At 36.2% G+C, this 18,980-nt stretch overlaps 1 protein-coding gene and 1 long non-coding RNA gene across 2 annotated transcripts in view; one reads left to right on the forward strand and one right to left on the reverse strand.

The window, feature by feature from the left end:
• MEI4 (meiotic double-stranded break formation protein 4) overlaps nt 1-18,980 on the forward strand; it is a 210,589-nt gene that overhangs the window by 180,621 nt on the left and 10,988 nt on the right. The window lies entirely within an intron of this gene.
• LOC122238674 overlaps nt 3,161-18,980 on the reverse strand; it is a 271,665-nt gene continuing 255,845 nt past the window's right edge. Inside the window, exon 4 of the long non-coding RNA XR_006217715.1 lies at nt 3,161-3,281. This is a non-coding gene — a long non-coding RNA (uncharacterized LOC122238674). The remainder of the gene's footprint in view (nt 3,282-18,980) is intronic.

Consider the following 18,980-nt stretch of genomic DNA (forward strand, 5'->3'; position numbering starts at 1 on the left):
TACATACGAAATGTTTAGTCCACAGGCTAGCCCACAGTAAATTCTGTATGACAGTTAGCTCTTGCATTGTTACTATTTTTACTAGAAGTAATATTGCTAATCATCATTATTTTATAATTAACTATACAGTTGTTTGTTATTGTTCACACTTCAAAAAAAGAATGTTAAAGCTTTAGTAAGTATATTGGTTTTCATTCTTTAATTCATTAATTTCAACTTTTGACTTTTTCTTCTTGCTTGAATTACATTTCTTTTGTTATTTAAAAAAAACTTGGATTTTAAACTTTCTTTCTAAGAAAAGTTCATTTCCAAGAGTTCAGGAGGCAATGCAGGATAGAGGCTAAGCTGAAAGTTTTGACATAAGACTTCCTGAATTCAGTGCTGGCATCACCTCTGATTAACTGGGCTTCACTTGTCCTCTTCATCTATGATATGCAGACAATAACAATAAGTACTTCAAGGTCTGGTTGGCAGCATTAAATTAACAAATACAAGTAAAATGCCTAAAGCCATGTTTGTAGTATGTAGTTAATCCTAACTATTATTCTTTGGTTATTATTTAAATTTTTATTATCAATTACTATTTCTGTTGCATTCTGGTTAGATCATGGGGCCCACATATTTCTTTTAATGTTTACTTACCATATTGAGTCATATATCATATGTAGGATCAGCTTTAATAAATACTTAATAGACAATTGAATAAATACTGTATTTTCTATAAGGTTGACATTCTATAATTGTTAAAACAGCCATACAGTTTCATAATATTCACATTCTCTACAGCTTTCTTTGGTTTGATTTCTTCATTACTCCATCCTGTAGCTTGCCTCACCATCTGTTGGTTGGACCTCTCCAAGCCTTCCATGGTCCCTCTCTATCATGCTACTTATGTGAGGATATGCCTCATTTACTATTTACCTAGAAATGGAGTTTGGGAGAATTAGGGAGCTATGTACATGATTTGTGTTGCCATACTGACATCCCAAGATGTTTACTTTAAGGAAGGCTGAGCCTATGGTATGTTAACAACTGTGCTTTATAGGTGAAGCTTCTCTTTCTAATTTGTGTGTGTGGGGTAGACACACATAGGACAGAAATGGGAGAAATCCCTAATTCCTAGGAAGTACATATCAGTTGTAAGGTTTTTTGCATTAGACTAAATGATTCCTAAGCATTTTCTCATTTATCTTATCATCATCCCCATTTTACAGATACTAAAGTTGAGGCTTAATGAAAATAAATAACTTGACCAAGAGTAAAAAGTTATAAGTATCAGATGGGAATTAAAACCCAGGTCTGTCTGATATCAACCTCGTGCTCCTTACTTCTGTAGATGTTGAGGTTAATGAGAAATGAAGATAAGAATGCACCTGTAAAGTTGTTGTCCCCTGTCCTTAAGTCAAAAGCAGACAAAGCTCTTGAGCAAAACTCTGCAGAGAATGAATCTAACTATATAGATAATCTAGTCTAGCTATGCAGTAGTAGTGATCCTGTGATCATCCCTAAGAGAGATTACAACCAGCAGTGCTCAGATGAAGCACAGCAAGGCCACTGGTGTGGGAAAGAGGGGATTGGCAATTGGAAGAACAACACCTGAACTTCATACAGCCCATGCCCTTGCTTGGGGTCTGCTCCCTTACTCTTGGAATGTGACTTGTTCTTGGATGCATCTCCTGCTTCGCCCAGCCCAGTGTGTGATGCCAAAGAGATCCTCAGAAAAGTTACTCACTCATTCGGCGTTTATATACTGAATGGCAACCCTGTGTCAGAGACTGGTTTACGTGGTGGAAATACTGCAGTAAGCAAAACAAATTATTTCTTAGATCTTATATTCCTGTGTAGGGAGCCAGAGGGGAAAAAAAAGCAAATACATATAAATAATGTCAAATAATAAGTTCTATGAAGACAATAAGTTGCAGTGAAGAGATGGAGTATTATGGAGCCATGTCATTAGGTAGGGTGGACATGGTGGACCTCTGAAGAGGGGACATTTGAATACTAGCCTGGATAAAGTAAGGAAATGGACTCTGGGTAGTTGAAGAAGACATTAGGGAAAGAAGGCAGAAGGAAAAAAGGTCCTGAGGCTGCAGAGTGCTTGGAATAAATAATTAGTAAATGCATGAATGGCTGATTGGGAGGGTAGAAGAGGATATAAAGGAACTATCTGTTGAATTGGGAGGTATAGGGATGAATGAACTGGCCAACAACTTTCCACCACTCCTGGACACTCCATCTTTTCAGGGCTCTGGAGGGTAGGTTGGACATAAATGTGGCACTGCTTTATGGAGAGGGCAGTTCTCAGGGCAACCCCACCATCCACTGGAGAGGAGATGGAGCGAGTGCTACAGTATGGATCTAACACAAGGAGAGGAACAGATGGGATGAGGAAAGACAGAAAGGATATGGGTAAACTGGTCCTCTTCAAATGTAAACATTTCAGTGATGCATGTGCAATCCACATTTTGAATTCCAAGGAGAATGAACAAAAGAATCATCAATTAAGTTTTGAATAGTTATACAATGCTGCTAAATGTCACTTTACTTCATAAAGCGATATGTCCAAACTATAAAGCTAAATGGATATAGCTTTGACTTTCTTTAACTCTGGAATGACTTTTTTAGGCATTTAACACAGAGGGTCAGGAAGAGTATTAGGAGAAAACAGATAATTACATGCCATTCAAACTGTTTACAAACACGAATGTTACAGAGCTAGCATAACCGTAATTACACTGAGCGAAGCTGTGATATGCTGGTTTGCAATAGTTGCATTATTAAAAGTTTTTTTAAGGCAAAGAAGTGTAGTTTCTAAAAGAAGCTTGTGTCTTGAATTTGTAATGAATATCTGCTCATCATATTGCATTCTGGTAATAAATTATTGTAACTAGTTCTTCCTTTTAATATAATGATGACAATATAATTGTTTTACATTAGAATTTGAACACTAGGTTTGTTTAAGGTTTCATCAGTTAATTTATCATTTTTTGGCAAATATTTATGAGTTATGTTTAAAGAGAACTTCTATAGTAATAATAGCACATCTCCTGTGCATATTTTTCTATTTGTATACTTAGTACCATGAGCCTTACCTTATTTTTTGATCATCACAGAATTTTTTAGCTGGAGTTGGTTTATAGTATTTACTTACCTCTCCACCAGTCTTTCTTTTTACAAATAAACAGAACTCAAGGGAGAGCAAGGACTTTTTCAGGGTAATAGAGCAGGTGACCAAGACAGGACTAGGACTGGAAGCTTTTGGCCTCTATTGTTCTTTTGTCCTATTAAAAAACAAAAAGAAGAGAAAAAGAAAGAAACAATCATAAGTCTTTCAGAAAAGATACTTGAAATTTTATAATGCTCCCGTAGAATATGTTCATTTTGAACTTAATTTGGTAGATTTAAATAAAGATGCCCCAAAATGCTGTAAAAAGTTACCTTCAGTAGAAATGGTTATATAAAAAAGCAAAATTGTCTTTTGTGAGCCCTGAAGAAGGCTGGAAGGTAGAGGTCTTGCTTATTTTTAATTTAATTGCTTTAAAAGCTGAAGGGCTTTTAGCTAAAGGATGGGGGTTCAGATTATCCAAGTGTCCACATGGACCCAGTCATCCAGCCCAATTCATGTTATTCTCTCTGTCTGGAGTGATCTGCTTACTTCCCTTCACAAAGGTGGCTCCTCTATAGGCTCTCTACTCCCCTGATGGCAGAATCATGCATAGCTCCCATCTCCTGATATGATTCCATTTATTTTCTTCATAATATTCATCGCACTGTGTATGCATGTGTGTGTGTGTGTGTGTGTGTGTGTGAGAGAGAGAGAGAGAGAGAGAGAAAGAGAGAGAGAGAGACTGTGTGTTTAGTTATTTATTTTCTTCCTTACTTACTAGACTGTAAACTCAAGTAAGGCATTTTCTGTATCTTTTTGGTTCACTATTCCATAAGAGGCCCTGTGGTTTTTGTTACATATAGTAGGCACCTAGGAAATGTTATGTGAATGAGTGACTTCATGAATAAACGGCTATGTGATTAAGTTTGAAGGAGTTGTTTGTGATCAAAGTGTAGTTTAGCAATGGCTTTAGCTTTCTAGTATATTTGACACAACTGTAAAAGATGTAGAATCCTTCATGACACACTGTAACTCTCTGAAATTGTGGAACAAGCCTTGAAAAAGTCTGTCAACTGGACAAAAAGTAGTTTTAGCCATATTTAGTGATTTGTAGTGTTTCAAAAGATCAGAAATTCTGAAATCTTGGGAAGGAATTTTCTTTAATAACAAACACTGAATTAATACCGTTTCATATTGTTTCATGCTAAATCAACATCTTAATAAAGTTTTGTGGCAACAGAATTTAACAGATTTTATGAATGTGAAATACATATTTGTGATAAAATGCACATTATACAGCACAAGAGATGCATGAACACTTAATCTGTGCATTTGGGGGGAGCTCTAGTCCATATGGAAGCTATCAAAGCAGAGTATTAAAATGAAATTGAGAGCCTCATTTTTGACAAACTGTAATCCAGAGAGATTAGGTGATATATCTATTTCACATCCTTTTTCTGGAATGTGATGATATAAATCAATATATAACTGACTTCTCTAAATTTACACCACCAGATGCTGGAATTTAGGATAATAGAACACAGGCTTCAGGGCCATAGGGACCTGGAGGGAATCACAGCTCCATCATGATCCAGGACAGCTTGATGGTTTCTTTATAAAATAGCAACAGTACAACCACCTAATCCATTGTCATTTAAATAAGAATTCCTATGTCAAGTTTTTAGCATAGTGTGTGAACCATAACTGGTATTCAATAAATATTAGTATCCTCTACCTTTCCTTAAATGTCACCTCTCTTGATATAATGTCCAATATAATAGGAAATCCATAGTGTTGCTGCCAAGACAATCTGTTTATTGATCAATTAAAGCTATTAAAATGTCAATTATCATGACTTAGAAAAATATAAGACAAAGTACTACAACAACTCAAGTGACAAAATGTCTTAGTGAATGCTTCTCAAATTAGAAAGAGACATAAAGTAAGTGTGAAATAGAGGGACAACGGGGAGGGAAAGAAAGAAAAGAAAATGGGAAATGCAGAATGAAAATTTCAAATGTTAGCATAAAATATAATTCCTCTTAATTCTTAGTGTTACTAGCTACAAACAGGAGCTTATATATATATATTATATACAGTATATATATATTATATATATACATATTATATATATATATTATATATATATTATATATATATAAAACCTTTGAACAACACAGGTTTGAACTGCATGGGTCCACGTATATATAGTTTTCAACAAATACAGTATGGTACTTTAAATGTATCTTCTCTTCCATATGATCTTAACGTTTTCTTTTCTCTAACTTACTTTATCATAAGAATACAGAGTATAATACATTCAACATATAAAATATGTTAATCAAATGTTTATGTTATCAGTAAGGCTTCCCATCAATACTAGGCTATTAGTAGTTAAACTTGGGGTGAGCAAAAAGTTATACATGGATTTTAGATTGAGCCGGGGATCAACATCCCTAACACCATCATTGTTCAAGGGTTATCTATCTATCTGGCCATTTTCCCTAAGTGTTATCCAGTTGGTGGTGGCTGACCAGGGAAGATTTCCTCACCCACTTAGATTTGCCAAACTTTTTCGTTCACATCCATACGCAAATGGATGGATGGCTCATAGTTCAAACTTGAATAACCATATTAAATATTGATTAACCAGAAATGTCAAACTCTAGCTATTTGAAAAATGAGTGTTTTTAAAATACCAGGTGTTGTGACTGATAGAAGTTTGGTTAAGTCTATTTTCCTAGTGGTTTTATTTTAGAGAGGGTAAAAATGTTGTGCTCCAGGAACCAAGTAGTCAACAGTCTTATTTGGAAAACTCCCTGAGTATTGAATACTAGAAAAGACCATGGAAGTTGTGAGAATGCTTCTCCTCTCAAAAATCTCAAATCTCTTGAGACACAAACACATAAACATTAAATTATTTAAGTGAGAACAAAAAGATTGCTTGGAAAAGATAATCCATTGTATGACTTTTCTGAAAACTGCATCGTGGAAGCGTTCCAAGATGATGGCACAGGAAGAACTTGAACTCACCTCCTCCTACTGACCAATCAGATCTATAGCTACATATTTCCCACAGGAAAAAAAAAAAGCTGAAAACTAGCTGAACAACTCCCAATACAACAAGGGATAGAAAGGCCACCTTGAGATGAGTAGGTGAGGCAGAGGCACATGCTCACCAAAAACCCTACTCTGGGCATGGCAAACCACAGTACAGAGCTTCTACCTAAGAAGAAGGGTTTGTGTCCCAAATTGAATATCACAACTCTTGGGACCTGTACCAGAAAGAGGAAGACCAAAAAATGTCTAGCTTTAGAAACAAAGTTTACATCCAGAGGACTCAGGGGGCCCTGGGGATCTCAGATGCTTCTGAGGGGGCTCATGCTTGGACTCAATTTCCTGGGACCCAGCACAAAGGCAGAAACTTGAGAGGTGACTAGAATATATGTGAAGGAGATTTGTTTGCTGTTCCTAAAACATATGCCAGAAAGGCAGCAACCAGGTGGGACTTACTTTGGGAAAAGAGGTGCTAGTGAGCATCCTTTTTGCACTCTCTTTCTACCATGCTAGTGCTGGCAGGTGTACATGGAAACAGATTTGCTAAAGCCAAGGATGTGCCCTGCCCCCAACATCCTTTCCCTATACTGCTAAAGCCACAATCTTGCCAGCACCCAGTGTTCTTCCTTGGCTTCACTAAAGCCATGGGTGTGCCCTACTCCCTGCACTCTTTCCTGGCCTTGCTAAAACCCCAAGTGTGCTTCACCTGAGTGCTCTTCCCCTGCATCACAAAAGCTGTAGACATGCCCTGTCCTCAACACTCTCCTGCAGTATTGCTAAGGCTAATGGGAAAGCATAGTCCATACATGGGATGCCCCTCAATTACCTGGCTCTGGTAGCCAGAGGGGCTTATATTCCTGGGCTGCATGGGACTAACAATTGGAAAGACAGTTCTGGGCAAGTTACCACACCAGGACAATACACAGACAGCAACAGAAACATCCCCAGTCTGCCTTTGAAAAAGGCCCGTTTCATTGTCCTGGAGTTTCAGTTTCAGGGACATGCTTCAGCTTTGCTGCGCATTTAGAGGCTACAGAGGCACTCTCAGGGAATGTAGGCAGAGAGACACCATCTTTGTGTCCTCTATTATCCTTGCCACAGTTCACTGGTATCTCACAGAAAGGAGCTTATACTCGACTAAAGCCCTGTTTCCTGCAACTGTCACTCAGAGGAGGGTCCAGGAGATCTGGAGGTCATCATATTGCAGTTCCATAGGACTATGCATATTTGCACACTTTAAAAGCTGCTACCTACAAGGAATCACTCCCCTCTGTGCCTGGTAACTATGTATCCACAGGAGCGGGATTGATGCGGAGGAACAGACAGCCCCTCCTCCAGACCAGCGCTGCTGCATTGCCTGATTTAACTCTCAGACAATTCTTATATATATAATATACTCTTCCTTCCTTTTCTCCTTCTTCTCTCATCCCTCCTCTAGTCTGGTTATTCTGGTTGTTGGTTTGTTTAAGCAGACATATTTAATCTATTGTCTTTATACATGTTCTACACCTCCTTCTTTATTTTCCTTTCTCTCTCACTGGATCAAGCCATATAATTTATCTGGTCAATTTTCTTTTCTTTTTCTCCGCCTCTGTCATTTCTCTCTTTGTATGGGACAAGGCCTCTTCCATCGGCACCACCTCCACCCTGTTATTTACTTGTAGCTGATGTTAACTGGGGGTTTGGGGTGTTTTTTTAATTATTATTTTTGTTTGTTTGTGTGTGTGTGTGTTTTTGTTTGTCTTCCTTTCCAGGGCTACTTCAACAAGCAAATCAAAGCACACCTGGTGGAGGGTCCAAAACATCACTACAAGGAGAGAAAGTAACCAAAGTCACAACAACAGAGAGCAAATAACAAACTTCAAAAAACACCTCCTGAAGGGCCAGGCCCTGGACAGTGTATATTAAAGAGGACAGTGACCCCTCTTTAATAAAATAGTGTTCATAGGTGCAGGACACATAAGAAGTTTTAAAACACATAAGGGACAGAAAACTAGCCAAAATGACGAAATCGAAGAATTCTCCTCAAAAGAAATTCCAGGAAGAATGACAGCTAAAGAATTGATCAAAACAGATATAAACAATATAACTGAACAAGAATTTAGGATAATAATCATAATATTAATCAATGGGCTTGAAAAAGCATAGAAGACAGCAGAGAATCTATTGCTGCAGAGATCAAGGAACTAAAAAATAGGATGAATTTAAAAATGTTATAAATGAGGTGCAAAATAAACTAGAGGCAATGACAGTAAGAAATGAAGAGGCAGAGGGGAGAATAGATTAAATAGAAGATAAAATTATGGAAAAAGAGGAAGCTGAGAAAAAGAGATAAAAAAATTCTACACCACAAGGGGAGAATTAGAGAGTTCCAGAAGAAGAAGAAGAGAGAGAGAAAGGGGCAGAAGGTGTACTTCAACAAACAATAGCTGAGAATTTCCCCAATCTGGGAAAGGAAACAGACATCAAAATCCAGGAGGCACAGAGAACTCCCTTCAGATGTAACTTGAATCAATTTTATGCATGACATATCATAGTGAAAGTGGCAAAATACAAAGATAAAGAGAGAATTCTGAGAGCAGCAAACAGGGCTTAACCTACAAGGGTAGACACATAAGGGCAGTAGCAGACCAATCTACTGAAACTTGGCAGGCCATAAAGGAGTGGCAGGAAATTTTCAATGTGCTCAATAGGAAAAATATGCAGCCATGACTCCTTTATCCAGCAAGCCTGTCATTCAGAATAAAAGGAGAGATAAAGGTTTTCCCAGACAAACAAAAACTGAAGGAATTCATCACCACTAAATCAGCCCTACAAGAGATCCTAAGGGGGACTCTGTGAGTGGAATGTTACAAAAACACAAAGGACGAGAGACATCACTACAAGCATGAAACCTAGAGATAACACAATGATTCTAAATCCCTATCTTTCAATAATAACACTGAATATAAATGGACCAAATGCTCCAATCAAAAGACATAGGGTATCTTGGGGCGCCTGGGTGGCTCAGTCGGTTAAGTGTCTGACTTCAGCTCAGGTCATGATCTCACGGTCTGTGAGTTCGAGCCCCACGTCGGGCTCTATGCTGATATCTCAGAGCCTGGAGTCTGTTTCAGATTCTGTGTCTCCCTCTCTCTCTGACCCTCCCCCGCTCATGCTCTGTCTCTCTCTGTCTCAAAAATAAATAAACATTAAAAAAAAAATTAAAAAAAAAAAAGACATAGGGTATCAGAATGGATTAAAAAAAAAAAAAAAAAAAAAAACAAGCCCCATCTATTTGCTGTCTACAAGAGACTCATTTTAGACCTGTGGACACCTTCAGATTGAAAGTGAGGGGATGGAGAACCATCTGTCATGCTACTGGAAATCAAAAGAAAGCTGGAGTAGCCATACTTATATCAGACAAACTAGACTTTAAACTAAAGGCTGTAACAAGAGGTGAAAAAGAACATTGTATCATAATTACAGGGTCTATCCATTAAGAAGAGCTAACAATTATAAATATCTATGCACTGAATACAGAGGCACCCAAATATATAAAACAATTAATTACAAATGTAAGCAATCTTTTATTGGTAAGAATGTAATAATTGCAGGGGACTTTAATACTCCACTTATAGCAGTGGACAGATCATCTAGACAAAAAATCAACTAAGAAACAGTAGCCCTGAATGATACACTGGACCAGAAGGACTTGACAGATATATTCAGAACTTTTCATCCTAAAGCAGCATAATACACATTCTTCTCAAGTGCACATGGAACATTCTCAAAGATAATCACATACTGGGACACAAAATACCCCTCAATAAACATAAAAGAATTGAGATCATACCATGCATACTTTCAGATCACAGTGCTATGAAACTTGAAATCAACCACAGGAAAAAGTTTAGAAAACCTCCAAATGTATGGAGGTTAAAGAACATCCTACTAAAGAATGAGTGGGTCAACCAGGCAATTAGAGAAGAAATTTAAAAATATAGTGAAACAAATTAAAATGAAAACATGACAGTCCAAACACTTCAGGATGCAGCAAAGGTAGTCCTAAGAGAAAAATACATTGCAATCCTGGCCTATCTCAAGAAATAAGAAAAATCCCAAATACAAAATCTAACAGCACACCTAAAGGAACTAGAAACAGAACAAGAAAGGAACACCAAAGCCATCAGAAGAAGAGAAATAATAAAGATCAGAGCAGAAATAATATAGAATCAAAAAAAAACCAGTAGAACAGATCAATAAAACTAAGAACTGGGGTTTTTTTTGAAAAAGTGAAATTGATAAACCCTTAGCCAGACTTCTCAAAAAGAAAAGAGAACTGACCCAAATAGATAAAATCATGAATGAAGATGGATTTATCACAACCAATCCCTCAGAAACATGAGCAATTATCAGACAATACTGTGAAAAATTATATGCCAACAAACTGGACAACCTGGAAGAAATGGACAAATTCCTAGACATCCACACACTACCAAAACTCAAATGGGAAGAAATAGAAAATATGAACAGACCCATAACTAGTGAAAAAATTGAATCAGTATTCAAAAATCCCCCAACAAATGAGTCCTGGGCCAGATGACTTCCCAGGGGAATTCTACCAGACATATAAAGCAGGGTAAATACCTATCCTTCTCAAGCTGCTCAAAAAAATAGAAACATAAGGAAAAATTCTGGACTCATTCTATGAAGCCAACATTACCTTGATTCCCAAACCAGATAGATACCCTACAAAAAAGGAGAATTACAGGGCAAGATCCCTGATGAACATCAATGCAGAAATTCTCAACAAGATATTAGGAAATTAAATTCAACAGCATATAAAAAGAATTATTCACCATGATCAAGTGAGATTCATTCCTGGGCTGCAGGGCTGGTTCGCTATTTGCAGATCAATCAATGTGATACATCACATTAATAAAAGAAAGGATAAGAACCATATGATCCTATCAATAAATGCAAAAAAGCATTTGGCAAAATACAGCATCCTTTCTTAATAAAACCTTCCAGAAAGTCGGCGTAGAAGGAACATACCTAAACATCATAAAAGCCATATATGATAAGCCCACAGCTAATATCATTCTCAATTGGGAAAAATGGAGAGCTTTCACCCTGAGATCAGGAACATGACAGGGATGTTCACTTTCACCACTGTTGTTTAACACAGTGTTGGAAGTCCTAGCCTGAGCAATCAGACAACAAAATGAAATAGAAGGCATCAAAATTGTCAAAGAAGTCAAACATTCACTTTTCACAGATGATATGATACTCTACATGGAAAACCTGAAAGACTTCACCAAAATGCTGCTATAACTGAAACATGAATTCAGCAAAGTTGCAGGGTACAAAATCAATGTACAGAAATTGGTTGCATTTTTATACACCAATAATGAAGAAAAAGAGAAATCAAGAAACTGATCCCATTTATAATTGCACCAAGAACCATAAAATACCTAGGAAACCTAACCAAAGATGTAAAAGACCTGTGTGCTGAAAAATATAGAAAGCTTATGAAGGAAATTGAAGAAGACACAAAGAAATGGAAAAAACATTCCATACTCATGGATTGGAAGAATAAATATTATTAAAATGTCAATACTATCCAAAGCAATCTACACATTCAATGCAATCCCAATCAAAATTGTACCTACATTCTTCTCAAAGCTAGAACAAACAATCCTAAAATTTGTATGGAACCATAAAAGACGCCAAATATCCAGAGCAATCTTGAAAAAGAAAACCAAAGTGGGAGACGTCACAATCTCAGACTTTAGCCTCTACTACAAAGCTGTAATCATCAAGACAGTATGGTATTGGCACAAAAACAAACACATAGACCACTAGAATAGAATAGAGAACCCAGAATTGGTCCCACAAATGTATGGCCAACTAATCTTTGACAAAGCGGGAAAGAATATCCAATGGAAAAAAGACAGTCTCTTTAGCAAGTGGTGCTGGGAAAACTGAACAGCAACATGCGGAAGAATGAACCTGTACCACTTTCTTACACCATACACAAAAATAAACTCAAAATGGATGAAAGACCTCAATGTAAAACAGGAATCCATCAAAATCCTCGAGGAGAAAGCAGGCAAAAACCTCTTTGATTTTTCCTGCAGCACCTTCTTACTCAACACGTCTCCGGAGGGAAGGGAAACAAAAGCAAAAATGAACTACTGGGGACCTTGTCAAAATAAAAACTTCTGCACAGCAAAAGAAGCAATCAGCAAAACTAAAAGGCAACTGACAGGATGAGAGAAGATATTTGTAAATGACATATCAGATAAAGGGTTATTATCCAAAATCTACAAAGAACTTATCAAACTCAACAGACAAAAAACAAATAATCCAGTGAAGAAATGGGCAAAAGACATGAATAGACACTTCTCCAAAGAAGACATCCACATGGCCAGCCAACACAGGAAAAAATGCTCAACATCACTTATCATCAGGAAAATACAAATCAAAACCACAATGAGATACCACCTCACACCTGTCAGAATGGCTAACATTAACAATTCAGGCAACAACAGATGTTGGTGAGGATGCAGAGAAAGAGGATCTCTTTTGCATTGTTGGTGGGAATGCAAGCTGATGCAGCCACTCTGGAAAATAGTATGGAGGTTCCTCAAAAAACTAAAAATAGAACTACCCTACGACCCAGCAATTGCACTACTAGGCACATGCACCCCCATGTTTATAGCAGCACTATCAACAATAACCAAAGTAGGGAAAGAGCCCAAATATCCGTCGATGGATGAATGGATAAAGAAGATGTGGTATATATGTATACAATGGAGTATTACTCAACAATCAAAAAGAATGAAATCTTGCCATTTGCAACTATGTGGATGGAACTGGAGGGTATTATGCTAAGTGAAATTAGTCAGAGAAAGACAAAAATCATATGACTTCACTCTTATGAGGACTTTCAGAGACAAAACAGATGAACATAAGGGAAGGGAAACAAAAATAATATAAAAACAGGGAGGGGGATAAAATAGAAGAGAGTCATAAATGTGGAGAACAAACTGAGGGTTGCTGGAGGGGTTGTGGGAAGGGGGATGGGCTAAATGGATAAAGGGGATTAAGGAATCTACTCCTGAAATCATTGTTTCACTATATGCTAACTAATTTGGATATAAATTTTAAAAAATAAAAAGTAAAGTTAAAAAAAATTATCTTAATAAAGATGGTCCTGACATAAAAAAAAAATATTTTGAGGCAAAACATTGCTGTTGTTCTAGTTGTCTTTACTTTTTGTAGTTCTGAGGCCAATGTAGGACAAAATAATTGTCATAATTATTGATGATTTAAATAAATAAACAGGGTGAAATTAAATAAAAAATAAATGTTAAAAAAAGAATCTCACATTAACAATCTAACTTTACAACTAAAAGTGCTAGAAAAAGAATAACAAATGAAGCCCAAAATTAGGAAAGTTAAGGCTAAATTAGGCTAAAATTAAGGAAATAATAAAGATCAGACAGAAAATAAATGAAATTGGGACAAAATAAAATAGAAAAGATGAATGAAAATTAAACCTGGTTCTTTGAAAAGATAAACAAATTAACAAACCTTTATCTAGGCTCACCAAGAAAAAGAGATTCAATTAAATAACATCAGAAATGAAAGAAAGTTACAACTGATACTACAGATATACAAAGGATAATAAGAGACTACTATGAACAATTACACAGCAACAAATTGGACCACCTAAAAGAAATAAATTTCTAAAAATATACAGTCTTCTAAGACTGAATCACAGAGAAATAGAAAATCTGAAACGTCTAATTATTAGTAAGAGGATTGAATCAGTAATCAAAACCTCCGAACAAGCAAAAGTCCAGGACCAGACAGCTTCAGTGGTGAATACTACAAAATTTTCAAAGAATGATTAATACTAATCCTTCTCAAACTCTTCCAAAAAAATAGAAGAGGAGGGAACTCTTCCAGACTCATTTTTTCTTTTTGTTTGTTCTTTTCTTTCTTTTCTTCTCTTTTTTTCTTTAAAAAAGATTTTTTTAACATTTATTCATTTTTGAAAGGCAGAGAGAGACAGAATGCGAATGGGGGAGGGGCAGAGAGAGAGGGAGACATAGAAACAGAAGCAGGCTCCAGGCTCTGAGCTGTCAGCACAGAGCCTGATGTGGGGCTCGAACTCATGGACCACGAGATCATGACCTGAGCCGAAGTCGGCCACGTAACCGACTGAGCCACTCAGGCACCCCTTTTTTTCTTTTTTTTAAACAATATAGTGATTCGACAGTTCTATACACAGTGCTCATCGTGGTAAGTGTACTCTTTAGTCCCTATCCCCTATTTCACCCATCCCCCCTTCTACCTCCCTCTGGTAACCATTAGTTTGTTCTCTATAGTTAAGAGTCTGTTCCTTGGTTTGCCTCTCTTTTTTCCCTTTGTTCATTTGTTTTGTTTCTTTCATTCCACATGAGTGAAATCATATGGTATTTGTCTTTCTCTGATTTACTTCACTTAGCAATATATTCTCTAACTCCATCCATATTGTTGCTCTTCCAGACTCAACTTACAAGGCTAAAACCAGACAAGGATACCACATGCCACAAATTAGAGGCCCATATCCCTTAGGAAATTAGATACAGAAGTTCTCAATAAATACATTGGCAAACTGAATTCAATAACATATTAACAAGATCATACACTAGGATCAAGTGGGATTTATTCCAGGCATGCAAGGGTGGTTCAGCATCTATAAATCAATGTGATATATCACATTAATCAAATGAAGGGTAAAAATCTTATGATCAATTTAGTAGATGACAAAATTCACCATCCATTTATGGAAAAAAAACCTCTCAACACTGTGAATATAAAGAAAACATACCTCAACATAATAAGGGCCATATATAACAGATCCACAGCAAACATCATACTCAGTGGTGAAAAGCTAAAAGCTTTTCCCTGAAAACAATGATGCCCATTCTTGCTATTTTTATTTAACATAATACAGGAAGTTCTAGCCAGAGCAGTTAGACAAGAAAAAAATAAAAGCATTCGAATTGGAAATAAAGAAGCTAAAACTGTCACTATTTGCAGGTCACATGATACCATATACAGAAAACACTAACGACTCCACCAAAAACAAACAGAAACCAAAACTGTTAGAATAATAAATGAATTAGGTAGTGTTGCAAGATGCAAAATTAATCTGCAGAAATCTGTTGCATTTCTATACACTAACATGAACTATTAGAGAAATTTAGATAACAATCCCATTTACAATTGCATCAAAAAGAATAAAATACCTAGGATAAATTTAAATGAGGGGAAAGACCTATACATTTAAAACTCTAAGACACTGATGAAGGAAATTGCAGATGGCACAAATAAATAGAATACTCCATGCTCATGGATTAGAAGAATTAGTATTTTCCAAATGTCCATACTACCCAAAACAATCTACAGATTCAGTGTAATCCCTATCAAAATACCAATGGCATTTTTCACAGGACTAGAGCAAATAATTCTGAATTTTGTATGGAACAACAAAAAACCTCAAATAACCAAAGCAATCTTTAGAAATACAAACAAAGCTGGAGGTATCATGCTCCCTGATTTCAAACCATATTACAAAGCTATAGTAATCAAAACAGTATGGTATTGGCATAAAATAGATACTAGATGAATGGAACAGAATAGGGTGTCCAGAAATAAATCCATGAATACGTGCATGGATATATTTGTTATATAATTTATGACAAAGGAGCCAAGAATATACAATGAGGAAAGAAGAGTCTCTTAAGTGCTTTGGAAAAACTGGACAGCCACATGCAGAAGAATGAAACTGGACCACTATCTTACACCGTACACAAAAATCAATTTAAAGTGAATTAAAAACTTGAACATCAGACCTCAACCATATAACTCTTAGAAGAAGAATTATGTAGTAAGCTCCCTGGCACAGCCTTGGGAATGATTTTTTGAATCTGACACCTCAAACAAAAGCAACAAAAGCAAAAATAAACAAATGGGACTACATAAAACTAAAAAGCCTCTGCACAGTAAAGGAAACCATCAATAAAATGAAAAGACAATCTAGTGAATGGGGTAAAATATTCACAAAAAATATACCTGATAAGGGATTAAGGTCCAAAATATACAAAGAACTCAGACAACTCAATAGGAAAAAAAAAACACGCAAATAGTCCAAGTAAAAATGGATAGAATATCTGAATAGATGTTTTTCAAAGAAGACATACACATAGCCTATAGGTAAATGAAAAGATGCTCAACATCACTAATTATCAGGGAAATGCAAAATAAAATCTTAATGGGATGTCTCTTCACACCTGTCAGAATGACTATTACCAAAAAGACTAAAATAACAAGTGTTACCAAGAATGTAGAGAAAAGGGAATGCTTAGTGCACTCTTGGCGTAAATGTAAACTGTAGAACTACCATATGACCCAGCAATTCCGCTTCTGGGTATTTATCTAGAGAAAATGAAAACATGAATTTGAAAAGGTATATGCAGCTTCATGTTCACTGCAGAATGATATACAATAGTCAAGGTAGGGAAACAACCTAAGTGTTCATTGATGGATAAATGGATAAAGAAGAGGAAGAAGATGTGAGATATATAGACAGGCATGCACGCACGCGCACACACACACACACACACACACACACACACACACACATACACACAGAAATACTATTTAGCCATTAAAAAAATCTTGCCATTTGCAGTAACCTGGATAGACCTTGAAGACATTATGGTAAGTGAAGTAATTGAGCCAAAGAAAGACAAATACCATATGATCTCATTTACATGTGGAATTTAAAAAACAAAATCTCACAGATACAGACAACAAATTAGTGCTTGACAGAAGCATGAGGTGGTGAGTTGGTAAAATGGGAAAAGCGGGTCCAAAGTATAAACTTCTAGTTGTAAAATAGATGAGTCCCGGGGATGTAATGGATAGCATGTTGGCTAAAGTTTATAATAAATACAATATTGCATATTTGACTGTTGCTAAGAGAGCAAATCTTAGAAGTTCTCATCAAAGAAAAAAATTTGCTGTAACTATATATGGATGGATGTTAACTAGACTTATTGTGATTTTTCATATATAAAAATCATATTACATTGTACACCTGAAACAAATATAATGTTATATGCCAGTTATACCTCAATTTATAAAAGTGTGAAATATGAGGGGGAAATCCTGTGAAATTTATGTTTATATTTTTGTGACCTCCTTAGATCTTATGCATACCTTCACATAATGTGGCTTAACTTCAAGACAAACTAGTATATTCCAATTCAGTTCAATTCTGGTGCTAATTACCTGGAATTACTGTAAACCCCATGGGTTAGAGGTATAGTCCCCATCAAGACTCCCCTCACTTCAGATGCCAGCCCCAAGTTCATGGGCCTCCAGGCTACCTGTACTTCTGACCAACTTGCTACAAATGTGGATGAATTCCTACTACCTCCTTAAGATTCAATAATTTACTAGAATAACTCACAAAACTCAGGAAATTTCATTTTAATTACAGAGGATACAAATCGGGTCAGTTGTAGAGACACATAGCACAAGGTCTAGGAGAATCCTGAACATAGAGCTTATGTGCTCTCTTTTCATGGAATACAGGTGCAGCACCCTTTTGGTATATCAGTGTGTTCGCCAATAAGGAAGATCCACCTAGTATCATTTTCCAGAGTTTTTACTGGAAAGTCATTATGTAATGAATGATTGACTCACTGGACACATGACTGAATTCAGTCTCCATCCACTCCCCTCCGCAAAGGCCAGGCTGGCTTCATGCCCCAATTCTCTAAATACATGGTTGGTGTTTCAGGTGATAGCCCCTTCTTGTTAGCGTAATCTCAAGTGTGAGCTGTAGGCCCACTATAAAAAACAAAAACACACCTATCGGTAAGGAAATTGTGAGGATTTATAGGATGTCTTCCAGGAATGAGGTACAAAGACCAAATTCTTCATTTTATAATACATGCTTACCAAATTGTTTTACTACGCTTTTATGAAAAATAACGTACCTTTAAGCCAAAGTTCTTTTTTTTTATGAGAGCCTATACAGGTTTTCCCATAATTGCTTCAAAACTATGTACATAAAATGGTATTGTTGCCAAGATATTATATATACTTTCATGGATCATTAAAGTATGTAATTATGTTCATATTAATTATATGCAATTGTATACACAAATATATTTATGCATGTGTGTATGTATATACACACATTTTCCTAAAATAGTTGTATATATACTTTGGGTACTCTTTGTCTCTAAGTGAGTTTTCTTAAAACTGTATCTTTAAAAAGATAATACCAATAAACTTTCTAGTATACTTGAGAAGAGTAACTTTTATAGTAATTTTCTCTGGGTAATCCCAGAAACATATTAAAGTTAGGCTAAAATAGATAATGTTATTTGATGGTACATCATATCATCTAAGATCATTAGAAAAATTAAGTATTCTGCATAAGAAAATTTTCCCACATGAACAAGATCCTTTTAAATTTTTGAATTTCCTCTGGCAGCATTTCCTGCTCTGCCCTTGTAACCTTGAGAATTAGCTCATGGTAGGAGTTGAGAAGATCCAAGTGAGGACCCAGTGACCCTCCTGCAGAGTCACATGCACAGTCTACCAGGAATAGTTTCCTGGTAGCTGTTTCACTGGCTCAGGGACTGCAAATTCCAGGATTTTTGTTGTTTGGAAATTAGACATCCTGATAAGTGGGGCTTTATTCCCAAAAAGTAGAGCATTTTATGAGAACCTGTGTATTCCCTTATGCATGAGACATTGT

This window comes from Panthera tigris, chromosome B2 (genome assembly GCF_018350195.1).
Source record: "Panthera tigris isolate Pti1 chromosome B2, P.tigris_Pti1_mat1.1, whole genome shotgun sequence".
Classification (NCBI taxonomy): Eukaryota; Metazoa; Chordata; class Mammalia; order Carnivora; family Felidae; genus Panthera; species Panthera tigris.